Below are 23,433 nucleotides of genomic sequence, written 5' to 3' on the forward strand. Positions count from 1 at the left end.
TTGAAAAAATGAAAAACGCCATAATATAATATGTCGACAAAACAACTGGAAATGCCACACTATTGTATGGTAAAGAATTTCAAAATGAAACATGTCCGACAGCACAGCTGAAACCACATAAAATTGAATGCCAAGTCATGCCATAGCATCGAATGTTGCAGAAACGACCCAAACACCATAATATAGCATTTCTAAAAAATAACCAAAGGAACAATGCTATAGTATGGAAAAAATGTCAAAATTTGACATGTTAAAAAAAAGCTGAAAAGCATTTAACCGACATGAAAAAGCGTACTGACAGATGCTATAGCATTAAAACGTACAAAACATGGCCAAAAACAACTTAAAACAGCATGTCGAAAAAATGACCAAAAAAGCAAGGCTATAGTATGGCAAAAATGTCAAAAAATGACGTGTCCCAAAAACAGCTGAAAACACGTCAGAACAGCATGAAATAGCGTGCTGACACGTGCCATAGCATTAAAACTTTCAAAACACAGCCAAAAACAACGTAAAACAGCATGTCGAAAAAATGACCAAAAAAGCAAGGCTATAGTAAGGCAAAAATGTCAAAAAATGACATGTCCCAAAAACAGCTGAAAACACCTCAAAACAGCATGAAATAGCATGCTGACAGATGCTATAGCATTAAAAAGTACAAAAAATGGCCAAAAACAACTTAAAACAGCATGTCGAAAAAATGACCAAAAAAGCAAGGCTATAGTATGGCAAAAATGTCAAAAAATGACATGTCCCAAAAACAGCTGAAAACACCTCAAAACAGCATGAAATAGCGTGCTGAAAGATGCTATAGCATTAAAACTTTCAAAACACGGCCAAAAACAACTTAAAACAGCATGTCGAAAAAATGACCAAAAAAGCAAGGCTATAGTATGGCAAAAATGTCAAAAAATGACATGTCCCAAAAACAGCTGAAAACACCTCAAAACCGCAAGAAATAGCGTGCTGAGAGATGCTATAGCATTAAAACTTGCAAAACACGGCCAAAAACAACTTAAAACAGCATGTCGAAAAAATGACCAAAAAAGCAAGGCTATAGTATGGCAAAAATGTCAAAAAATGACATGTCCCAAAAACAGCTGAAAACACCTCAAAACAGCATGAAATAGCGTGCTGAAAGATGCTATAGCATTAAAACTTGCAAAACACGGCTAAAAACAACGTAAAACAGCATGTCAAAAAAATGACCAAAAAAGCAAGGCTATAGTATGGCAAAAATGTCAAAAAATTACATGTCCCAAAAACAGCTGAAAACACCTCAAAACAGCATGAAATAGCGTGCTGAAAGATGCTATAGCATTAAAACGTACAAAAAATGGCCAAAAACAACTTAAAACAGCATGTCAAAAAATGACCAAAAAGCAAGGCTATAGTATGGCAAAAATGTCAAAAATGACATGTCTCAAAAACAGCTATAAACACCTCAGAACAGCATGAAATAGCGTGCTGACACATGCCATAGCATTAAAACTTTCAAAACACAGCCAAAAACAACGTAAAACAGCATGTCGAAAAAATGACCAAAAAAGCAAGGCTATAGTATGGCAAAAATGTCAAAAAATTACATGTCCCAAAAACAGCTGAAAACACCTCAAAACAGCATGAAATAGCGTGCTGACAGATGCTATAGCATTAAAAAGTACAAAAAATGGCCAAAAACAACTTAAAACAGCATGTCGAAAAAATGACCAAAAAAGCAAGGCTATAGTATGGCAAAAATGTCAAAAAATGACATGTCCCAAAAACAGCTGAAAACACCTCAAAACAGCATGAAATAGCGTGCTGAAAGATGCTATAGCATTAAAACTTTCAAAACACGGCCAAAAACAACTTAAAACAGCATGTCGAAAAAATGACCAAAAAAGCAAGGCTATAGTATGGCAAAAATGTCAAAAAATTACATGTCCCAAAAACAGCTGAAAACACCTCAAAACAGCATGAAATAGCGTGCTGAAAGATGCTATAGCATTAAAACTTGCAAAACACGGCTAAAAACAACGTAAAACAGCATGTCAAAAAAATGACCAAAAAAGCAAGGCTATAGTATGGCAAAAATGTCAAAAATGACATGTCCCAAAAACAGCTGAAAACACCTCAAAACAGCATGAAATAGCGTGCTGAAAGATGCTATAGCATTAAAACTTTCAAAACACGGCCAAAAACAACTTAAAACAGCATGTCGAAAAATGACCAAAAAGCAAGGCTATAGTATGGCAAAAATGTCAAAAAATGACATGTCCCAAAAACAGCTGAAAACACCTCAAAACAGCATGAAATAGCGTGCTGAGAGATGCTATAGCATTAAAACTTGCAAAACACGGCCAAAAACAACTTAAAACAGCATGTCAAAAATGACCAAAAAAGCAAGGCTATAGTATGGCAAAAATGTCAAAAAATGACATTTCCCAAAAACAGCTGAAAACACCTCAAAACAGCATGAAATAAGCGTGCTGACAGATGCTATAGCATTAAAACTTTCAAAACACGGCCAAAAACAACTTAAAACAGCATGTCGAAAAATTTACCAAAAAAGCAAGGCTATAGTATGGCAAAAATGTCAAAAAATGACATGTCCCAAAAACAGCTAAAAACACATCAGAACAGCATGAAATAGCGTGCTGATACGTGCCATAGCATTAAAACTTGCAAAACACGGCTAAAAACAACGTAAAACAGCATGTCGAAAAAATGACCAAAAAGCAAGGCTATAGTATGGCAAAAATGTCAAAAAATGACATGTCCCAAAAACAGCTGAAAACACCTCAAAACAGCATGAAATAGCGTGCTGAAAGATGCTATAGCATTAAAACTTTCAAAACACAGCCAAAAACAACTTAAAACAGCATGTCGAAAAAATGACCAAAAAGCAAGGCTATAGTATGGCAAAATGTCAAAAATGACATGTCCCAAAAACAGCTGAAAACACCTCAAAACAGCATGAAATAAGCGTGCTGAGAGATGCTATAGCATTAAAACTTGCAAAACACGGCCAAAAACAACTTAAAACAGCATGTCGAAAAATGACCAAAAAGCAAGGCTATAGTATGGCAAAAATGTCAAAAAATGACATGTCCCAAAAACAGCTAAAAACACGTCAGAACAGCATGAAATAGCGTGCTGAAAGATGCTATAGCATTAAAACTTTCAAAACACGGCCAAAAACAACTTAAAACAGCATGTCGAAAAAATGACCAAAAAAGCAAGGCTATAGTATGGCAAAAATGTCAAAAAATGACATGTCCCAAAAACAGCTGAAAACACCTCAAAACAGCATGAAATAGCGTGCTGAAAGATGCTATAGCATTAAAACTTTCAAAACACGGCCAAAAACAACTTAAAACAGCATGTCGAAAAAATGACCAAAAAAGCAAGGCTATAGTATGGCAAAAGTGTCAAAAAATGACATGTCCCAAAAACAGCTGAAAACACCTCAAAACAGCAAGAAATAGCGTGCTGAGAGATGCTATAGCATTAAAACTTGCAAAACACGGCCAAAAACAACTTAAAACAGCATGTCGAAAAAATGACCAAAAAAGCAAGGCTATAGTATGGCAAAAATGTCAAAAAATGACATGTCCCAAAAACAGCTGAAAACACCTCAAAACAGCATGAAATAGCGTGCTGACAGATGCTATAGCATTAAAAAGTACAAAAAATGGCCAAAAACAACTTAAAACAGCATGTCGAAAAATTGACCAAAAAAGCAAGGCTATAGTATGGCAAAACATGTCAAAAAATGACATGTCCCAAAAACAGCTAAAAACACATCAGAACAGCATGAAATAGCGTGCTGATACGTGCCATAGCATTAAAACTTGCAAAACACGGCTAAAAACAACGTAAAACAGCATGTCAAAAAAATGACCAAAAAAGCAAGGCTATAGTATGGCAAAAATGTCAAAAAATTACATGTCCCAAAAACAGCTGAAAACACCTCAAAACAGCATGAAATAGCGTGCTGAAAGATGCTATAGCATTAAAACTTTCAAAACACGGCCAAAAACAACTTAAAACAGCATGTCGAAAAAATGACCAAAAAAGCAAGGCTATAGTATGGCAAAAATGTCAAAAAATGACATGTCCCAAAAACAGCTGAAAACACCTCAAAACAGCATGAAATAGCGTGCTGAAAGATGCTATAGCATTAAAACTTTCAAAACACGGCCAAAAACAACTTAAAACAGCATGTCGAAAAAATGACCAAAAAAGCAAGGCTATAGTATGGCAAAAATGTCAAAAAATGACATGTCCCAAAAACAGCTGAAAACACCTCAAAACAGCATGAAATAGCGTGCTGAAAGATGCTATAGCATTAAAACTTTCAAAACACGGCCAAAAACAACTTAAAACAGCATGTCGAAAAAATGACCAAAAAAGCAAGGCTATAGTATGGCAAAAATGTCAAAAAATGACATGTCCCAAAAACAGCTGAAAACACCTCAAAACCGCAAGAAATAGCGTGCTGAGAGATGCTATAGCATTAAAACTTGCAAAACACGGCCAAAAACAACTTAAAACAGCATGTCGAAAAAATGACCAAAAAAGCAAGGCTATAGTATGGCAAAACATGTCAAAAAATGACATGTCCCAAAAACAGCTAAAAACACATCAGAACAGCATGAAATAGCGTGCTGATACGTGCCATAGCATTAAAACTTGCAAAACACGGCTAAAAACAACGTAAAACAGCATGTCAAAAAAATGACCAAAAAAGCAAGGCTATAGTATGGCAAAAATGTCAAAAAATTACATGTCCCAAAAACAGCTGAAAACACCTCAAAACAGCATGAAATAGCGTGCTGAAAGATGCTATAGCATTAAAACTTTCAAAACACAGCCAAAAACAACGTAAAACAGCATGTCGAAAAAATGACCAAAAAAGCAAGGCTATAGTATGGCAAAAATGTCAAAAAATTACATGTCCCAAAAACAGCTGAAAACACCTCAAAACAGCATGAAATAGCGTGCTGAAAGATGCAATAGCATTAAAACTAACAAAACACGGCCAAAACAACTTAAAACAGCATGTCGAAAAAATGACCAAAAAGCAAGGCTATAGTATGGCAAAAATGTCAAAATGACATGTCCCAAAAACAGCTGAAAACACCTCAAAACAGCATGAAATAAGCGTGCTGAAAGATGCTATAGCATTAAAACTTTCAAAACACAATAAAAACAACTTAAAACAGCATGTCGAAAAAATGACCAAAAAAGCAAGGCTATAGTATGGCAAAATTTTTTTAAAATGACATGTTCCAAAAACAGTTGAAAATACCTCAAAACACAATGAAATAGCGTGCTGAGAGATGCTATAGCATTAAAACTTGCAAAACACGGCCAAAAACAACTTAAAACAGCATGTCGAAAAAATGACCAAAAAAGCAAGGCTATAGTATGGCAAAAATGTCAAAAAATGACATGTCCCAAAAACAGCTGAAAACACCTCAAAACAGCATGAAATAGCGTGCTGAAAGATGCTATAGCATTAAAACTTTCAAAACACGGCCAAAAACAACTTAAAACAGCATGTCGAAAAAATGACCAAAAAAGCAAGGCTATAGTATGGCAAAAATGTCAAAAAATGACATGTCCCAAAAACAGCTGAAAACACCTCAAAACCGCAAGAAATAGCGTGCTGAGAGATGCTATAGCATTAAAACTTGCAAAACACGGCCAAAAACAACTTAAAACAGCATGTCGAAAAATTTACCAAAAAGCAAGGCTATAGTATGGCAAAATGTCAAAAAATGACATGTCCCAAAAACAGCTGAAAACACCTCAAAAAGCATGAAATAGCGTGCTGAAAGATGCTATAGCATTAAAACTTTCAAAACACGCCAAAAACAACTTAAAACAGCATGTCGAAAAAATGACCAAAAAGCAAGGCTATAGTATGGCAAAAATGTCAAAAAATGACATGTCCCAAAAACAGCTGAAAACACCTCAAAACAGCATGAAATAGCGTGCTGACAGATGCTATAGCACTAAAACTTTCAAAACACGGCCAAAAACAACTTAAAACAGCATGTCGAAAAATTGACCAAAAAAGCAAGGCTATAGTATGGCTAAAATGTCAAAAAATGATGTGTCCCAAAAACAGATAAAAACACGTCAGAACAGCACGAAATAGCGTGCTGAGAGATGCTATAGCATTAAAACTTGCAAAATGCTACCAAAAACAACGTAAAACAGCATGTCGAAAAAATGACCAAAAAAGCAAGGCTATAGTATGGCAAAAATGTCAAAAAATGACATGTCCCAAAAACAGCTAAAAACACCTCAAAACCGCAAGAAATAGCGTGCTGAGAGATGCTATAGCATTAAAACGTACAAAACACGCCCAAAAACAACTTAAAACAGCATGTCGAAAAATGACCAAAAAGCAAGGCTATAGTATGGCAAAAATGTCAAAAATGACATGTCCCAAAACAGCTGAAAACACATCAGAACAGCATGAAATAGCGTGCTGAAAGATGCTATAGCATTAAAACTTTCAAAACACAGCCAAAAACAACGTAAAACAGCATGTCAAAAAAATGACCAAAAAAGCAAGGCTATAGTATGGCAAAAATGTCAAAAAATTACATGTCCCAAAAACAGCTGAAAACACCTCAAAACAGCATGAAATAGCGTGCTGAAAGATGCTATAGCATTAAAACTTTCAAAACACGGCCAAAAACAACTTAAAACAGCATGTCGAAAAAATGACCAAAAAGCAAGGCTATAGTATGGCAAAATGTCAAAAATGACATGTCCCAAAAACAGCTAAAAACACCTCAAAACAGCATGAAATAGCGTGCTGAAAGATGCTATAGCATTAAAACTTTCAAAACACGCCAAAAACAACTTAAAACAGCATGTCGAAAAATGACCAAAAAGCAAGGCTATAGTATGGCAAAAATGTCAAAAATGACATGTCCCAAAAACAGCTGAAAACACCTCAAAACAGCATGAAATAGCGTGCTGACAGATGCTATAGCATTAAAACTACAAAAATGGCCAAAAACAACTTAAAACAGCATGTCGAAAAATGACCAAAAAGCAAGGCTATAGTATGGCAAAAATGTCAAAAAATGACATGTCCCAAAAACAGCTGAAAACACCTCAAAACAGCATGAAATAAGCGTGCTGAGAGATGCTATAGCATTAAAACTTGCAAAACACGGCCAAAAACAACTTAAAACAGCATGGCGAAAAAATGACCAAAAAAGCAAGGCTATAGTATGGCAAAATGTCAAAAATGACATGTCCCAAAAACAGCTGAAAACACCTCAAAACAGCATGAAATAGCGTGCTGACAGATGCTATAGCATTAAAACTACAAAAACGGCCAAAAACAACTTAAAACAGCATGTCGAAAAATGACCAAAAAAGCAAGGCTATAGTATGGCAAAATGTCAAAAATGACATGTCCCAAAAACAGCTGAAAACACCTCAAAACAGCATGAAATAGCGTGCTGAAAGATGCTATAGCATTAAAACTTTAAAAACACGGCCAAAAAAAACTTAAAACAGCATGTCAAAAAACTCACCAAAAAAGCAAGGCTATAGTATGGCAAAAATGTAAAAAATGGCATTTCCCAAAAACAGCTGAAAACTCCTCAAAACAGCATGAAATAGCGTGCTGAGACACGCCATAACATTAAAACTTGCAAAAACGGCCAAAAACAACTTAAAACACCATGTCAAAAAAATGACCAAAAAAGCAAGGCTATAGTATGGCAAAAATGTCAAAAAATGACATGTCCCAAAAACAGCTGAAAACACCTCAAAACCGCAAGAAATAGCGTGCTGAGAGATGCTATAGCATTAAAACTTGCAAAACACGGCCAAAAACAACTTAAAACAGCATGTCGAAAAAATGACCAAAAAAGCAAGGCTATAGTATGGCAAAAATGTCAAAAAATGACATGTCCCAAAAACAGCTGAAAACACCTCAAAACAGCATGAAATAGCGTGCTGAAAGATGCTATAGCATTAAAACTTGCAAAACACGGCCAAAAACAACTTAAAACAGCATGTCGAAAAAATGACCAAAAAAGCAAGGCTATAGTATGGCAAAAATGTCAAAAAATGACATGTCCCAAAAACAGCTGAAAACACCTCAAAACAGCATGAAATAGCGTGCTGAAAGATGCTATAGCATTAAAACTTTCAAAACACGGCCAAAAACAACTTAAAACAGCATGTCGAAAAAATGACCAAAAAAGCAAGGCTATAGTATGGCAAAAATGTCAAAAAATGACATGTCCCAAAAACAGCTAAAAACACGTCAGAACAGCATGAAATAGCGTGCTGAGAGATGCTATAGCATTAAAACTTTCAAAACACGGCCAAAAACAACTTAAAACAGCATGTCGAAAAAATGACCAAAAAAGCAAGGCTATAGTATGGCAAAAATGTCAAAAAATGACATGTCCCAAAAACAGCTGAAAACACCTCAAAACAGCATGAAATAGCGTGCTGAAAGATGCTATAGCATTAAAACTTGCAAAACACGGCCAAAAACAACTTAAAACAGCATGTCGAAAAAATGACCAAAAAAGCAAGGCTATAGTATGGCAAAAATGTCAAAAAATGACATGTCCCAAAAACAGCTGAAAACACCTCAAAACCGCAAGAAATAGCGTGCTGAGAGATGCTATAGCATTAAAACTTGCAAAACACGGCCAAAAACAACTTAAAACAGCATGTCGAAAAAATGACCAAAAAAGCAAGGCTATAGTATGGCAAAAATGTCAAAAAATGACATGTCCCAAAAACAGCTGAAAACACCTCAAAACAGCATGAAATAGCGTGCTGACAGATGCTATAGCATTAAAAAGTACAAAAAATGGCCAAAAACAACTTAAAACAGCATGTCGAAAAATTGACCAAAAAAGCAAGGCTATAGTATGGCAAAAATGTCAAAAAATGACATGTCCCAAAAACAGCTGAAAACACATCAGAACAGCATGAAATAGCGTGCTGAAAGATGCTATAGCATTAAAACTTTCAAAACACGGCTAAAAACAACTTAAAACAGCATGTCAAAAAATGACCAAAAAGCAAGGCTATAGTATGGCAAAATGTCAAAAATTACATGTCCCAAAAACAGCTGAAAACACCTCAAAACAGCATGAAATAGCGTGCTGAAAGATGCTATAGCATTAAAACTTTCAAAACACGGCCAAAAACAACTTAAAACAGCATGTCGAAAAAATGACCAAAAAAGCAAGGCTATAGTATGGCAAAAATGTCAAAAAATGACATGTCCCAAAAACAGCTAAAAACACCTCAAAACCGCATAAAATAGCGTGCTGAAAGATGCTATAGCATTAAAACTTTCAAAACACGGCCAAAAACAACTTAAAACAGCATGTCGAAAAAATGACCAAAAAAGCAAGGCTATAGTATGGCAAAAATGTCAAAAAATGACATGTCCCAAAAACAGCTGAAAACACCTCAAAACCGCAAGAAATAGCGTGCTGAGAGATGCTATAGCATTAAAACTTGCAAAACACGGCCAAAAACAACTTAAAACAGCATGTCGAAAAAATGACCAAAAAAGCAAGGCTATAGTATGGCAAAAATGTCAAAAAATGACATGTCCCACAAACAGCTGAAAACACCTCAAAACAGCATGAAATAGCGTAGTCGCAGATGCTATAGCATTAAAACGTACAAATAATGTCCAAAAACAACTTAAAACAGCATGTCGAAAAAATGACCAAAAAAGCAAGGCTATAGTATGGCAAAAATGTCAAAAAATGACATGTCCCAAAAACAGCTGAAAACACCTCAAAACCGCAAGAAATAGCATGCTGAGAGATGCTATAGCATTAAAACTTGCAAAACACGCCAAAAAACAACTTAAAACAGCATGTCAAAAAATGACCAAAAAGCAAGGCTATAGTATGGCAAAAATGTCAAAAATGACATGTCCCAAAACCAGCTGAAAACACCTCAAAACAGCATGAAATAGCGTGCTGAAAGATGCTATAGCATTAAAACTTTCAAAACACGGCCAAAAACAACTTAAAACAGCATGTCGAAAAAATGACCAAAAAAGCAAGGCTATAGTATGGCAAAAATGTCAAAAAATGACATGTCCCAAAAACAGCTGAAAACACCTCAAAACAGCATGAAATAGCGTGCTGACAGATGCTATAGCATTAAAACGTACAAAAAATGGCCAAAAACAATTTAAAACAGCATGTCGAAAAAATGACCAAAAAGCAAGGCTATAGTATGGCAAAAATGTCAAAAAATGACATGTCCCAAAAACAGCTAAAAACACATCAGAACAGCATGAAATAGCGTGCTGATACGTGCCATAGCATTAAAACTTGCAAAACACGGCTAAAAACAACGTAAAACAGCATGTCAAAAAAATGACCAAAAAAGCAAGGCTATAGTATGGCAAAAGTGTCAAAAAATTACATGTCCCAAAAACAGCTGAAAACACCTCAAAACAGCATGAAATAGCGTGCTGAAAGATGCTATAGCATTAAAACTTTCAAAACACGGCCAAAAACAACTTAAAACAGCATGTCGAAAAAATGACCAAAAAGCAAGGCTATAGTATGGCAAAAATGTCAAAAAATGACATGTCCCAAAAACAGCTGAAAACACCTCAAAACAGCATGAAATAGCGTGCTGAGAGATGCTATAGCATTAAAACTTGCAAAACACGGCCAAAAACAACTTAAAACAGCATGTCGAAAAAATGACCAAAAAAGCAAGGCTATAGTATGGCAAAAATGTCAAAAAATGACATGTCCCAAAAACAGCTGAAAACACCTCAAAACAGCATGAAATAGCGTGCTGAAAGATGCTATAGCATTAAAACTTTCAAAACACGGCCAAAAACAACTTAAAACAGCATGTCGAAAAAATGACCAAAAAAGCAAGGCTATAGTATGGCAAAAATGTCAAAAAATGACATGTCCCAAAAACAGCTGAAAACACCTCAAAACAGCATGAAATAGCGTGCTGAAAGATGCTATAGCATTAAAACTTTCAAAACACGGCCAAAAACAACTTAAAACAGCATGTCGAAAAAATGACCAAAAAAGCAAGGCTATAGTATGGCAAAAATGTCAAAAAATGACATGTCCCAAAAACAGCTGAAAACACCTCAAAACCGCAAGAAATAGCGTGCTGAGAGATGCTATAGCATTAAAACTTTCAAAACACGGCCAAAAACAACTTAAAACAGCATGTCGAAAAAATGACCAAAAAGCAAGGCTATAGTATGGCAAAAATGTCAAAAAATGACATGTCCCAAAAACAGCTGAAAACACCTCAAAACCGCAAGAAATAGCGTGCTGACAGATGCTATAGCATTAAAATGTGCAAAAAATGGCCCAAAACAACTTAAAACAGCATGTCGAAAAAATGACCAAAAAAGCAAGGCTATAGTATGGCAAAAATGTCAAAAAATGACATGTCCCAAAAACAGCTGAAAACACCTCAAAACAGCATGAAATAGCATGCTGACAGATGCTATAGCATTAAAAAGTACAAAAAATGGCCAAAAACAACTTAAAACAGCATGTCGAAAAATTTACCAAAAAAGCAAGGCTATAGTATGGCAAAAATGTCAAAAAATGACATGTCCCAAAAACAGCTAAAAACACATCAGAACAGCATGAAATAGCGTGCTGATACGTGCCATAGCATTAAAACTTGCAAAACATGGCTAAAAACAACGTAAAACAGCATGTCAAAAAAATGACCAAAAAAGCAAGGCTATAGTATGGCAAAAATGTTAAAAAATGACATGTCCCAAAAACAGCTGAAAACACCTCAAAACAGCATGAAATAAGCGTGCTGAAAGATGCTATAGCATTAAAACTTTCAAAACACGGCCAAAAACAACTTAAAACAGCATGTCGAAAAAATGACCAAAAAAGCAAGGCTATAGTATGGCAAAAATGTCAAAAAATGACATGTCCCAAAAACAGCTAAAAACACCTCAAAACCGCAAGAAATAGCGTGCTGAGAGATGCTATAGCATTAAAACTTTCAAAACACGGCCAAAAACAACGTAAAACAGCATGTCGAAAAAATGACCAAAAAAGCAAGGCTATAGTATGGCAAAAATGTCAAAAAATGACATGTCCCAAAAACAGCTGAAAACACCTCAAAACAGCATGAAATAGCGTGCTGAAAGATGCTATAGCATTAAAACTTTCAAAACACGGCCAAAAACAACTTAAAACAGCATGTCGAAAAAATGACCAAAAAAGCAAGGCTATAGTATGGCAAAAATGTCAAAAAATGACATGTCCCAAAAACAGCTGAAAACACCTCAAAACAGCATGAAATAGCGTGCTGACACATGCCATAGCATTAAAACTTTCAAAACACAGCCAAAAACAACTTAAAACAGCATGTTGAAAAAATGACCCAAAAAGCAAGGCTATAGTATGGCAAAAATGTCAAAAATGACATGTCCCAAAAACAGCTAAAAACACCTCAAAACCGCAAGAAATAGCGTGCTGAGAGATGCTATAGCATTAAAACTTTCAAAACACAGCCAAAAACAACGTAAAACAGCATGTCGAAAAAATGACCAAAAAAGCAAGGCTATAGTATGGCAAAAATGTCAAAAAATGACATGTCCCAAAAACAGCTGAAAACACCTCAAAACAGCATGAAATAGCGTGCTGAAAGATGCTATAGCATTAAAACGTACAAAAAATGGCCAAAAACAACTTAAAACAGCATGTCGAAAAAATGACCAAAAAAGCAAGGCTATAGTATGGCAAAAATGTCAAAAAATGACATGTCCCAAAAACAGCTATAAACACGTCAGAACAGCATGAAATAGCGTGCTGACACATGCCATAGCATTAAAACTTTCAAAACACAGCCAAAAACAACGTAAAACAGCATGTCGAAAAAATGACCAAAAAAGCAAGGCTATAGTATGGCAAAAATGTCAAAAAATGACATGTCCCAAAAACAGCTGAAAACACCTCAAAACCGCAAGAAATAGCGTGCTGAGAGATGCTATAGCATTAAAACTTTCAAAACACAGCCAAAAACAACGTAAAACAGCATGTCGAAAAAATGACCAAAAAAGCAAGGCTATAGTATGGCAAAAATGTCAAAAAATGACATGTCCCAAAAACAGCTGAAAACACCTCAAAACAGCATGAAATAGCGTGCTGAAAGATGCTATAGCATTAAAACTTTCAAAACACGGCCAAAAACAACTTAAAACAGCATGTCGAAAAAATGACCAAAAAAGCAAGGCTATAGTATGGCAAAAATGTCAAAAAATGACATGTCCCAAAAACAGCTATAAACACGTCAGAACAGCATGAAATAGCGTGCTGAAAGATGCTATAGCATTAAAACTTTCAAAACACGGCCAAAAACAACTTAAAACAGCATGTCGAAAAAATGACCAAAAAAGCAAGGCTATAGTATGGCAAAAATGTCAAAAAATGACATGTCCCAAAAACAGCTGAAAACACCTCAAAACAGCATGAAATAGCGTGCTGACAGATGCTATAGCATTAAAAAGTACAAAAAATGGCCAAAAACAACTTAAAACAGCATGTCGAAAAAATGACCAAAAAAGCAAGGCTATAGTATGGCAAAAATGTCAAAAAATGACATGTCCCAAAAACAGCTATAAACACGTCAGAACAGCATGAAATAGCGTGCTGAGAGATGCTATAGCATTAAAACTTTCAAAACACGGCCAAAAACAACTTAAAACAGCATGTCGAAAAAATGACCAAAAAGCAAGGCTATAGTATGGCAAAAGTGTCAAAAATGACATGTCCCAAAAACAGCTGAAAACACCTCAAAACCGCAAGAAATAGCGTGCTGAGAGATGCTATAGCATTAAAACGTACAAAAAATGGCCAAAAACAACTTAAAACAGCATGTCGAAAAAATGACCAAAAAAGCAAGGCTATAGTATGGCAAAAATGTCAAAAAATGACATGTCCCAAAAACAGCTAAAAACACGTCAGAACAGCATGAAATAGCGTGCTGAAAGATGCTATAGCATTAAAACTTTCAAAACACGGCCAAAAACAACTTAAAACAGCATGTCGAAAAAATGACCAAAAAAGCAAGGCTATAGTATGGCAAAAATGTCAAAAAATGACATGTCCCAAAAACAGCTAAAAACACGTCAGAACAGCATGAAATAGCGTGCTGAAAGATGCTATAGCATTAAAACTTTCAAAACACGGCCAAAAACAACTTAAAACAGCATGTCGAAAAAATGACCAAAAAAGCAAGGCTATAGTATGGCAAAAATGTCAAAAAATGACATGTCCCAAAAACAGCTGAAAACACCTCAAAACAGCATGAAATAAGCGTGCTGAAAGATGCTATAGCATTAAAACGTCCAAAACATAGCCAAAAACAACTTAAAACAGCATGTTGAAAAAATGACCCAAAAAGCAAGGCTATAGTATGGCAAAAATGTCAAAAAATGACATGTCCCAAAAACAGCTGAAAACACCTCAAAACAGCATGAAATAGCGTGCTGAAAGATGCTATAGCATTAAAACTTTAAAAACACGGCCCAAAACAACTTAAAACAGCATGTCGAAAAAATGACCAAAAAAGCAAGGCTATAGTATGGCAAAAGTGTCAAAAAATGACATGTCCCAAAAACAGCTAAAAACACGTCAGAACAGCATGAAATAGCGTGCTGAAAGATGCCATAGCATTAAAACTTTCAAAACACGGCCAAAAACAACGTAAAACAGCATGTCGAAAAAATGACCAAAAAAGCAAGGCAATAGTATGGCAAAATGTCAAAAAAATGACATGTCCCAAAAACAGCTGAAAACACCTCAAAACAGCATGAAATAGCGTGCTGAAAGATGCTATAGCATTAAAACTTTCAAAACACAGCCAAAAACAACGTAAAACAGCATGTCGAAAAAATGACCAAAAAAGCAAGGCTATAGTATGGCAAAAATGTCAAAAAATGACATGTCCCAAAAACAGCTGAAAACACCTCAAAACAGCAAGAAATAGCGTGCTGACAGATGCTATAGCATTAAAACGTACAAAACACGGCCAAAAACACCTTAAAACAGCATGTCGAAAAAATGACCAAAAAAGCAAGGCTATAGTATGGCAAAAATGTCAAAAAATGACATGTCCCAAAAACAGCTATAAACACGTCAGAACAGCATGAAATAGCGTGCTGAGAGATGCTATAGCATTAAAACTTTCAAAACACGGCCAAAAACAACTTAAAACAGCATGTCGAAAAAATGACCAAAAAAGCAAGGCTATAGTATGGCAAAAGTGTCAAAAAATGACATGTCCCAAAAACAGCTGAAAACACCTCAAAACCGCAAGAAATAGCGTGCTGAGAGATGCTATAGCATTAAAACGTACAAAAAATGGCCAAAAACAACTTAAAACAGCATGTCGAAAAATTGACCAAAAAAGCGAGGCTATAGTATGGCAAAAATGTCAAAAAATGACATGTCCCAAAAACAGCTAAAAACACGTCAGAACAGCATGAAATAGCGTGCTGATACGTGCCATAGCATTAAAACTTGCAAAACACGGCTAAAAACAACGTAAAACAGCATGTCAAAAAAATGACCAAAAAAGCAAGGCTATAGTATGGCAAAAATGTCAAAAAATGACATGTCCCAAAAACAGCTAAAAACACATCAGAACAGCATGAAATAGCGTGCTGATACGTGCCATAGCATTAAAACTTGCAAAACACGGCTAAAAACAACGTAAAACAGCATGTCAAAAAAATGACCAAAAAAGCAAGGCTATAGTATGGCAAAAATGTCAAAAAATGACATGTCCCAAAAACAGCTGAAAACACCTCAAAACAGCATGAAATAGCGTGCTGAAAGATGCTATAGCATTAAAACTTTCAAAACACAGCCAAAAACAACGTAAAACAGCATGTCGAAAAAATGACCAAAAAAGCAAGGCTATAGTATGGCAAAAATGTCAAAAAATGACATGTCCCAAAAACAGCTGAAAACACCTCAAAACAGCATGAAATAAGCGTGCTGAAAGATGCTATAGCATTAAAACTTTCAAAACACGGCCAAAAACAACTTAAAACAGCATGTCGAAAAAATGACCAAAAAGCAAGGCTATAGTATGGCAAAAGTGTCAAAAAATGACATGTCCCAAAAACAGCTGAAAACACCTCAAAACAGCATGAAATAGCGTGCTGACAGATGTTATAGCATTAAAACTTTCAAAACACCGCCAAAAACAACGTAAAACAGCATGTCGAAAAAATGACCAAAAAAGCAAGGCTATAGTATGGCAAAAATGTCAAAAAATGACATGTCCCAAAAACAGCTAAAAACACGTCAGAACAGCATGAAATAGCGTGCTGAAAGATGCTATAGCATTAAAACTTTCAAAACACGGCCAAAAACAACTTAAAACAGCATGTCGAAAAAATGACCAAAAAAGCAAGGCTATAGTATGGCAAAAATGTCAAAAAATGACATGTCCCAAAAACAGCTGAAAACACCTCAAAACAGCATGAAATAGCGTGCTGACAGATGCTATAGCATTAAAATGTGCAAAAAATGGCCCAAAACAACTTAAAACAGCATGTCGAAAAAATGACCAAAAAAGCAAGGCTATAGTATGGCAAAAATGTCAAAAAATGACATGTCCCAAAAACAGCTATAAACACGTCAGAACAGCATGAAATAGCGTGCTGAAAGATGCTATAGCATTAAAACTTTCAAAACACGGCCAAAAACAACTTAAAACAGCATGTCGAAAAAATGACCAAAAAGCAAGGCTATAGTATGGCAAAAGTGTCAAAAAATGACATGTCCCAAAAACAGCTGAAAACACCTCAAAACAGCAAGAAATAGTGTGCTGAGAGATGCTATAGCATTAAAACGTACAAAAAATGGCCAAAAACAACTTAAAACAGCATGTCGAAAAAATGACCAAAAAAGCAAGGCTATAGTATGGCAAAAATGTCAAAAAATGACATGTCCCAAAAACAGCTAAAAACACGTCAGAACAGCATGAAATAAGCGTGCTGAAAGATGCTATAGCATTAAAACTTTCAAAACACGGCCAAAAACAACTTAAAACAGCATGTCGAAAAATGACCAAAAAGCAAGGCTATAGTATGGCAAAAGTGTCAAAAAATGACATGTCCCAAAAACAGCTGAAAACACCTCAAAACCGCAAGAAATAGCGTGCTGAGAGATGCTATAGCATTAAAACGTACAAAAAATGGCCAAAAACAACTTAAAACAGCATGTCGAAAAAATGACCAAAAAAGCAAGGCTATAGTATGGCAAAAATGTCAAAAAATGACATGTCCCAAAAACAGCTGAAAACACCTCAGAACAGCATGAAATAAGCGTGCTGAAAGATGCTATAGCATTAAAACTTTCAAAACACGGCCAAAAACAACGTAAAACAGCATGTCGAAAAAATGACCAAAAAAGCAAGGCTATAGTATGGCAAAAATGTCAAAAAATGACATGTCCCAAAAACAGCTAAAAACACATCAGAACAGCATGAAATAGCGTGCTGATACGTGCCATAGCATTAAAACTTGCAAAACACGGCTAAAAACAACGTAAAACAGCATGTCAAAAAAATGACCAAAAAAGCAAGGCTATAGTATGGCAAAATGTCAAAAATGACATGTCCCAAAAACAGCTGAAAACACCTCAAAACAGCATGAAATAAGCGTGCTGAAAGATGCTATAGCATTAAAACTTTCAAAACACGGCCAAAAACAACTTAAAACAGCATGTCGAAAAAATGACCAAAAAAGCAAGGCTATAGTATGGCAAAAATGTCAAAAAATGACATGTCCCAAAAACAGCTGAAAACACCTCAAAACAGCATGAAATAGCGTGCTGAAAGATGCTATAGCATTAAAACTTGCAAAACACGGCCAAAAACAACTTAAAACAGCATGTCGAAAAAATGACCAAAAAAGCAAGGCTATAGTATGGCAAAATGTCAAAAATGACATGTCCCAAAAACAGCTAAAACACCTCAGAACAGCATGAAATAGCGTGCTGAAAGATGCTATAGCATTAAAACTTTAAAAACACGGCCAAAAACAACGTAAAACAGCATGTCGAAAAATGACCAAAAAAGCAAGGCTATAGTATGGCAAAAATGTCAAAAAATGACATGTCCCAAAAACAGCTAAAAACACGTCAGAACAGCATGAAATAGCGTGCTGAAAGATGCTATAGCATTAAAACTTTCAAAACACGGCCAAAAACAACTTAAAACAGCATGTCGAAAAAATGACCAAAAAAGCAAGGCTATAGTATGGCAAAAATGTCAAAAAATGACATGTCCCAAAAACAGCTGAAAACACCTCAAAACAGCATGAAATAGCGTGCTGACAGATGCTATAGCATTAAAAAGTACAAAAAATGGCCAAAAACAACGTAAAACAGCATGTCGAAAAAATGACCAAAAAAGCAAGGCTATAGTATGGCAAAAATGTCAAAAAATGACATGTCCCAAAAACAGCTGAAAACACCTCAAAACAGCATGAAATAGCGTGCTGAAAGATGCTATAGCATTAAAACTTTCAAAACACGGCCAAAAACAACTTAAAACAGCATGTCGAAAAAATGACCAAAAAGCAAGGCTATAGTATGGCAAAAGTGTCAAAAATGACATGTCCCAAAAACAGCTGAAAACACCTCAAAACAGCATGAAATAGCGTGCTGAGAGATGCTATAGCATTAAAACTTTCAAAAAATGTCCAAAAACAACTTAAAACAGCATGTCGAAAAAATGACCAAAAAAGCAAGGCTATAGTATGGCAAAAATGTCAAAAAATGACATGTCCCAAAAACAGCTAAAAACACGTCAGAACAGCATGAAATAGCGTGCTGATACGTGCCATAGCATTAAAACTTTCAAAACACGGCCAAAAACAACGTAAAACAGCATGTCGAAAAAATGACCAAAAAAGCAAGGCTATAGTATGGCAAAAATGTCAAAAAATGACATGTCCCAAAAACAGCTAAAAACACATCAGAACAGCATGAAATAGCGTGCTGATACGTGCCATAGCATTAAAACTTGCAAAACACGGCTAAAAACAACGTAAAACAGCATGTCAAAAAAATGACCAAAAAAGCAAGGCTATAGTATGGCAAAAATGTCAAAAAATGACATGTCCCAAAAACAGCTGAAAACACCTCAAAACAGCATGAAATAGCGTGCTGAAAGATGCTATAGCATTAAAACTTTCAAAACACAGCCAAAAACAACGTAAAACAGCATGTCGAAAAAATGACCAAAAAAGCAAGGCTATAGTATGGCAAAAATGTCAAAAAATTACATGTCCCAAAAACAGCTGAAAACACCTCAAAACAGCATGAAATAGCGTGCTGAAAGATGCTATAGCATTAAAACTTTCAAAACACGGCCAAAAACAACTTAAAACAGCATGTCGAAAAAATGACCAAAAAAGCAAGGCTATAGTATGGCAAAAATGTCAAAAAATGACATGTCCCAAAAACAGCTAAAAACACGTCAGAACAGCATGAAATAGCGTGCTGATACGTGCCATAGCATTAAAACTTTCAAAACACGGCCAAAAACAACGTAAAACAGCATGTCGAAAAAATGACCAAAAAAGCAAGGCTATAGTATGGCAAAAATGTCAAAAAATGACATGTCCCAAAAACAGCTAAAAACACGTCAGAACAGCATGAAATAGCGTGCTGAAAGATGCTATAGCATTAAAACTTTCAAAACACGGCCAAAAACAACTTAAAACAGCATGTCGAAAAATGACCAAAAAGCAAGGCTATAGTATGGCAAAATGTCAAAAAATGACATGTCCCAAAAACAGCTGAAAACACCTCAAAACAGCATGAAATAGCGTGCTGACAGATGCTATAGCATTAAAAAGTACAAAAAATGGCCAAAAACAACGTAAAACAGCATGTCGAAAAAATGACCAAAAAAGCAAGGCTATAGTATGGCAAAAATGTCAAAAAATGACATGTCCCAAAAACAGCTAAAAACACGTCAGAACAGCATGAAATAGCGTGCTGAAAGATGCTATAGCATTAAAACTTTCAAAACACGGCCAAAAACAACTTAAAACAGCATGTCGAAAAAATGACCAAAAAAGCAAGGCTATAGTATGGCAAAAGTGTCAAAAAATGACATGTCCCAAAAACAGCTGAAAACACCTCAAAACCGCAAGAAATAGCGTGCTGAGAGATGCTATAGCATTAAAACGTACAAAAAATGGCCAAAAACAACTTAAAACAGCATGTCGAAAAAATGACCAAAAAAGCAAGGCTATAGTATGGCAAAAATGTCAAAAAATGACATGTCCCAAAAACAGCTAAAAACACCTCAAAACAGCATGAAATAGCGTGCTGAAAGATGCTATAGCATTAAAACTTTCAAAACACGGCCAAAAACAACTTAAAACACCATGTCAAAAAAATGACCAAAAAAGCAAGGAAAAAATGTCAAAAAATGACATGTCCCACAAACAGCTAAAAACACGTCAGAACAGCATGAAATAGCGTGCTGATACGTGCCATAGCATTAAAACTTGCAAAACACGGCTAAAAACAACGTAAAACAGCATGTCAAAAAAATGACCAAAAAAGCAAGGCTATAGTATGGCAAAAATGTCAAAAAATGACATGTCCCAAAAACAGCTGAAAACACCTCAAAACAGCATGAAATAGCGTGCTGAAAGATGCTATAGCATTAAAACTTGCAAAATGCTACCAAAAACAACGTAAAACAGCATGTCGAAAAAATGACCAAAAAAGCAAGGCTATAGTATGGCAAAAATGTCAAAAAATGACATGTCCCAAAACAGCTGAAAACACCTCAAAACAGCATGAAATAGTGTAGTCGCAGATGTTATAGCATTAAAACGTACAAATAATGTCCAAAAACAACTTAAAACAGCATGTCGAAAATATGGCAAAAATGTCAAAAAATGATGTGTCCCAAAAACAGATAAAAACACGTCAGAACAGCACGAAATAGCGTGCTGACACGCGCCATAGCATTAAAATGTGCAAAAAATGGCCCAAAACAACTTAAAACAGCATGTCGAAAAAATGACCAAAAAAGCAAGGCTGGCAAAAATGTCAAAAAATGACATGTCCCAAAAACAGCTGAAAACACCTCAAAACAGCATAAAACAGCGTGCTGAGAGATGCTATAGCATTAAAACGTGCAAAAAAAAATAGCCAAAAACAACAGAAAACAGCATGTCAAAAAAATGACCAAAAAAGCAAGGCTATAGTATGTCAAAAAAACCAAAAAATGACATGTCCCAAAAACAGCTAACAATACCTCAAAACAGCATAAAATAGCGTGCTGACACACGCCATAGCATTAAAATGTGCAAAAAATGGCCCAAAACAACTTAAAACAGCATGTTGAAAAAATGACCAAAAAAAGCAAGGCTATAGTATGGCAAAAATGTCAAAAAAATGACATGTCCCAAAAACAGCTGAAAACACCTCAAGACAGCATGAAATAGCGTGCTGATAGATGCTATAGCATTAAAACGTACAAATAATATCCACAAACAACTTAAAACAGCATGTCAAAAAAATGACCAAAAAATCAAGGCTATAGTATGGTAAAAATGTCAAAAAATGATATGTCCCAAAAACAGCTAACAATACCTCAAAACAGCATGAAATAGCGTGCTGACACACGCCATAGCATTAAAACTTGCAAAACACTACCAAAAACAACGTAAAACAGCATGTCGAAAAAATGACCAAAAAAGCAAGGCTATAGTATTGCAAAAATGTCAAAAAATGACATGTCCCAAAACAGCTGAAAACACCTCAAAACAGCATGAAATAGTGTAGTCGCAGATGCTATAGCATTAAAACGTACAAATAATGGCCAAAAACAACGTAAAACAGCATGTCGAAAAAATGACCAAATAAGCAAGGCTATAATATGGCAAAAATGTCAAAAAATGACATGTCCCAAAAACAGCTGAAAACACCTCAAAGCAGCATGAAATAGCGTGCTGAGAGATGCTATAGCATTAAAACTTTAAAAACACGGCCAAAAACAACGTAAAACAGCATGTCGAAAAAATGACCAAAAAAGCAAGGCTATAGTATGGCAAAAATGTCAAAAAATGACATGTCCCAAAAACAGCTAAAAACACGTAAGAACAGCATGAAATAGCGTGCTGATAGATGCTATAGCATTAAAACGTACAAATAATATCCACAAACAACTTAAAACAGCATGTCGAAAAAATGACCAAAAAAGCAAGGCTATAGTATGGTAAAAATGTCAAAAAATGATATGTCCCAAAAACAGTTAACAATACCTCAAAACAGCATGAAATAGCGTGCTGACACACGCCATAGCATTAAAACTTGCAAAACACGGCCAAAAACAACTGAAAACATCTCAAAACAGCATAAAATAGCGTGCTGAGAGATGCTATAGCATTAAAACGTGCAAAAAATAGCCAAAAACAACAGAAAACAGCATGTCGAAAAAATGACCAAAAAAGCAAGGCTATAGTATGGCAAAAATGTCAAAATATGACATGTCCCAAAAACAGATGAAAACACCACAGAACAGCATAAAATAGCGTGCTGAGACAAGCCATAGCATTGAATGTTTCAAAAACAGCCAAAATCACCATGAACCAGCATTTCCAAAAATCCACAGAAAAAGCAATGTCTTGAGTCCTTGCTAGGCGTATTGTTGAGGCCAGTTACTGGGTTAATTTGAGGCGCTTCAGAACGAATGTCCTGTCACAATAAGGAAGGCTTAAATTAATTTTTATCTGCTTTTAATTCCCCACCCCCATCATTGGCCAAAATGTATGCTTCGACCCATTTCTTCTGATGAAGTCTTTAATGCCTTATTAGCTTTGGATACAAATATTCTATTGGTGAGAATAAATTTGACGCACCTATTTTAGTTAACCATATAACATATATTTCTAACCTTTCACCTACAGACCTATCTCTAAATTGTCATGCCTTGCTAAAATTTTAGAATGTTTAGCAAATGGAAAAATTTAAATCATACCTTTTAGAATACTCTATTTTAAGTCCATCCAGGTTTGGTTTTAGACAAAAGCACAGCACTGTTACTGCTGCCACTCTCGTTTTAAATTACATAATTTCTACCTTGGATGACAGAAAACACTGTGCAGCTCTTTTTATTGACATTTCCAAAGCTTTTGACACAGTTAATCATGCAAAGCTTTTAAGTAAGTTAGATTATATTGGCTTCGATAAAACAGCATACAGCTGGCTCAGGATCTCATGGGCAGACAGCAGTGTGCAGCAGTAGGAACTGTAAAATCAGAATTTGTTGCAATCGCAAATGGTGTTCCACAAGGTTCTGTCCTAGGTCCTGTTCTTTTCACTCTTTACAGATGACAATTTAGTACTGCGCTAC

This window comes from Plectropomus leopardus, chromosome 2, assembly GCF_026936395.1.
Source record: "Plectropomus leopardus strain MGB_pleo_1.0 chromosome 2, ASM2693639v1, whole genome shotgun sequence".
Lineage (NCBI taxonomy): Eukaryota > Metazoa > Chordata > Actinopteri > Perciformes > Serranidae > Plectropomus > Plectropomus leopardus.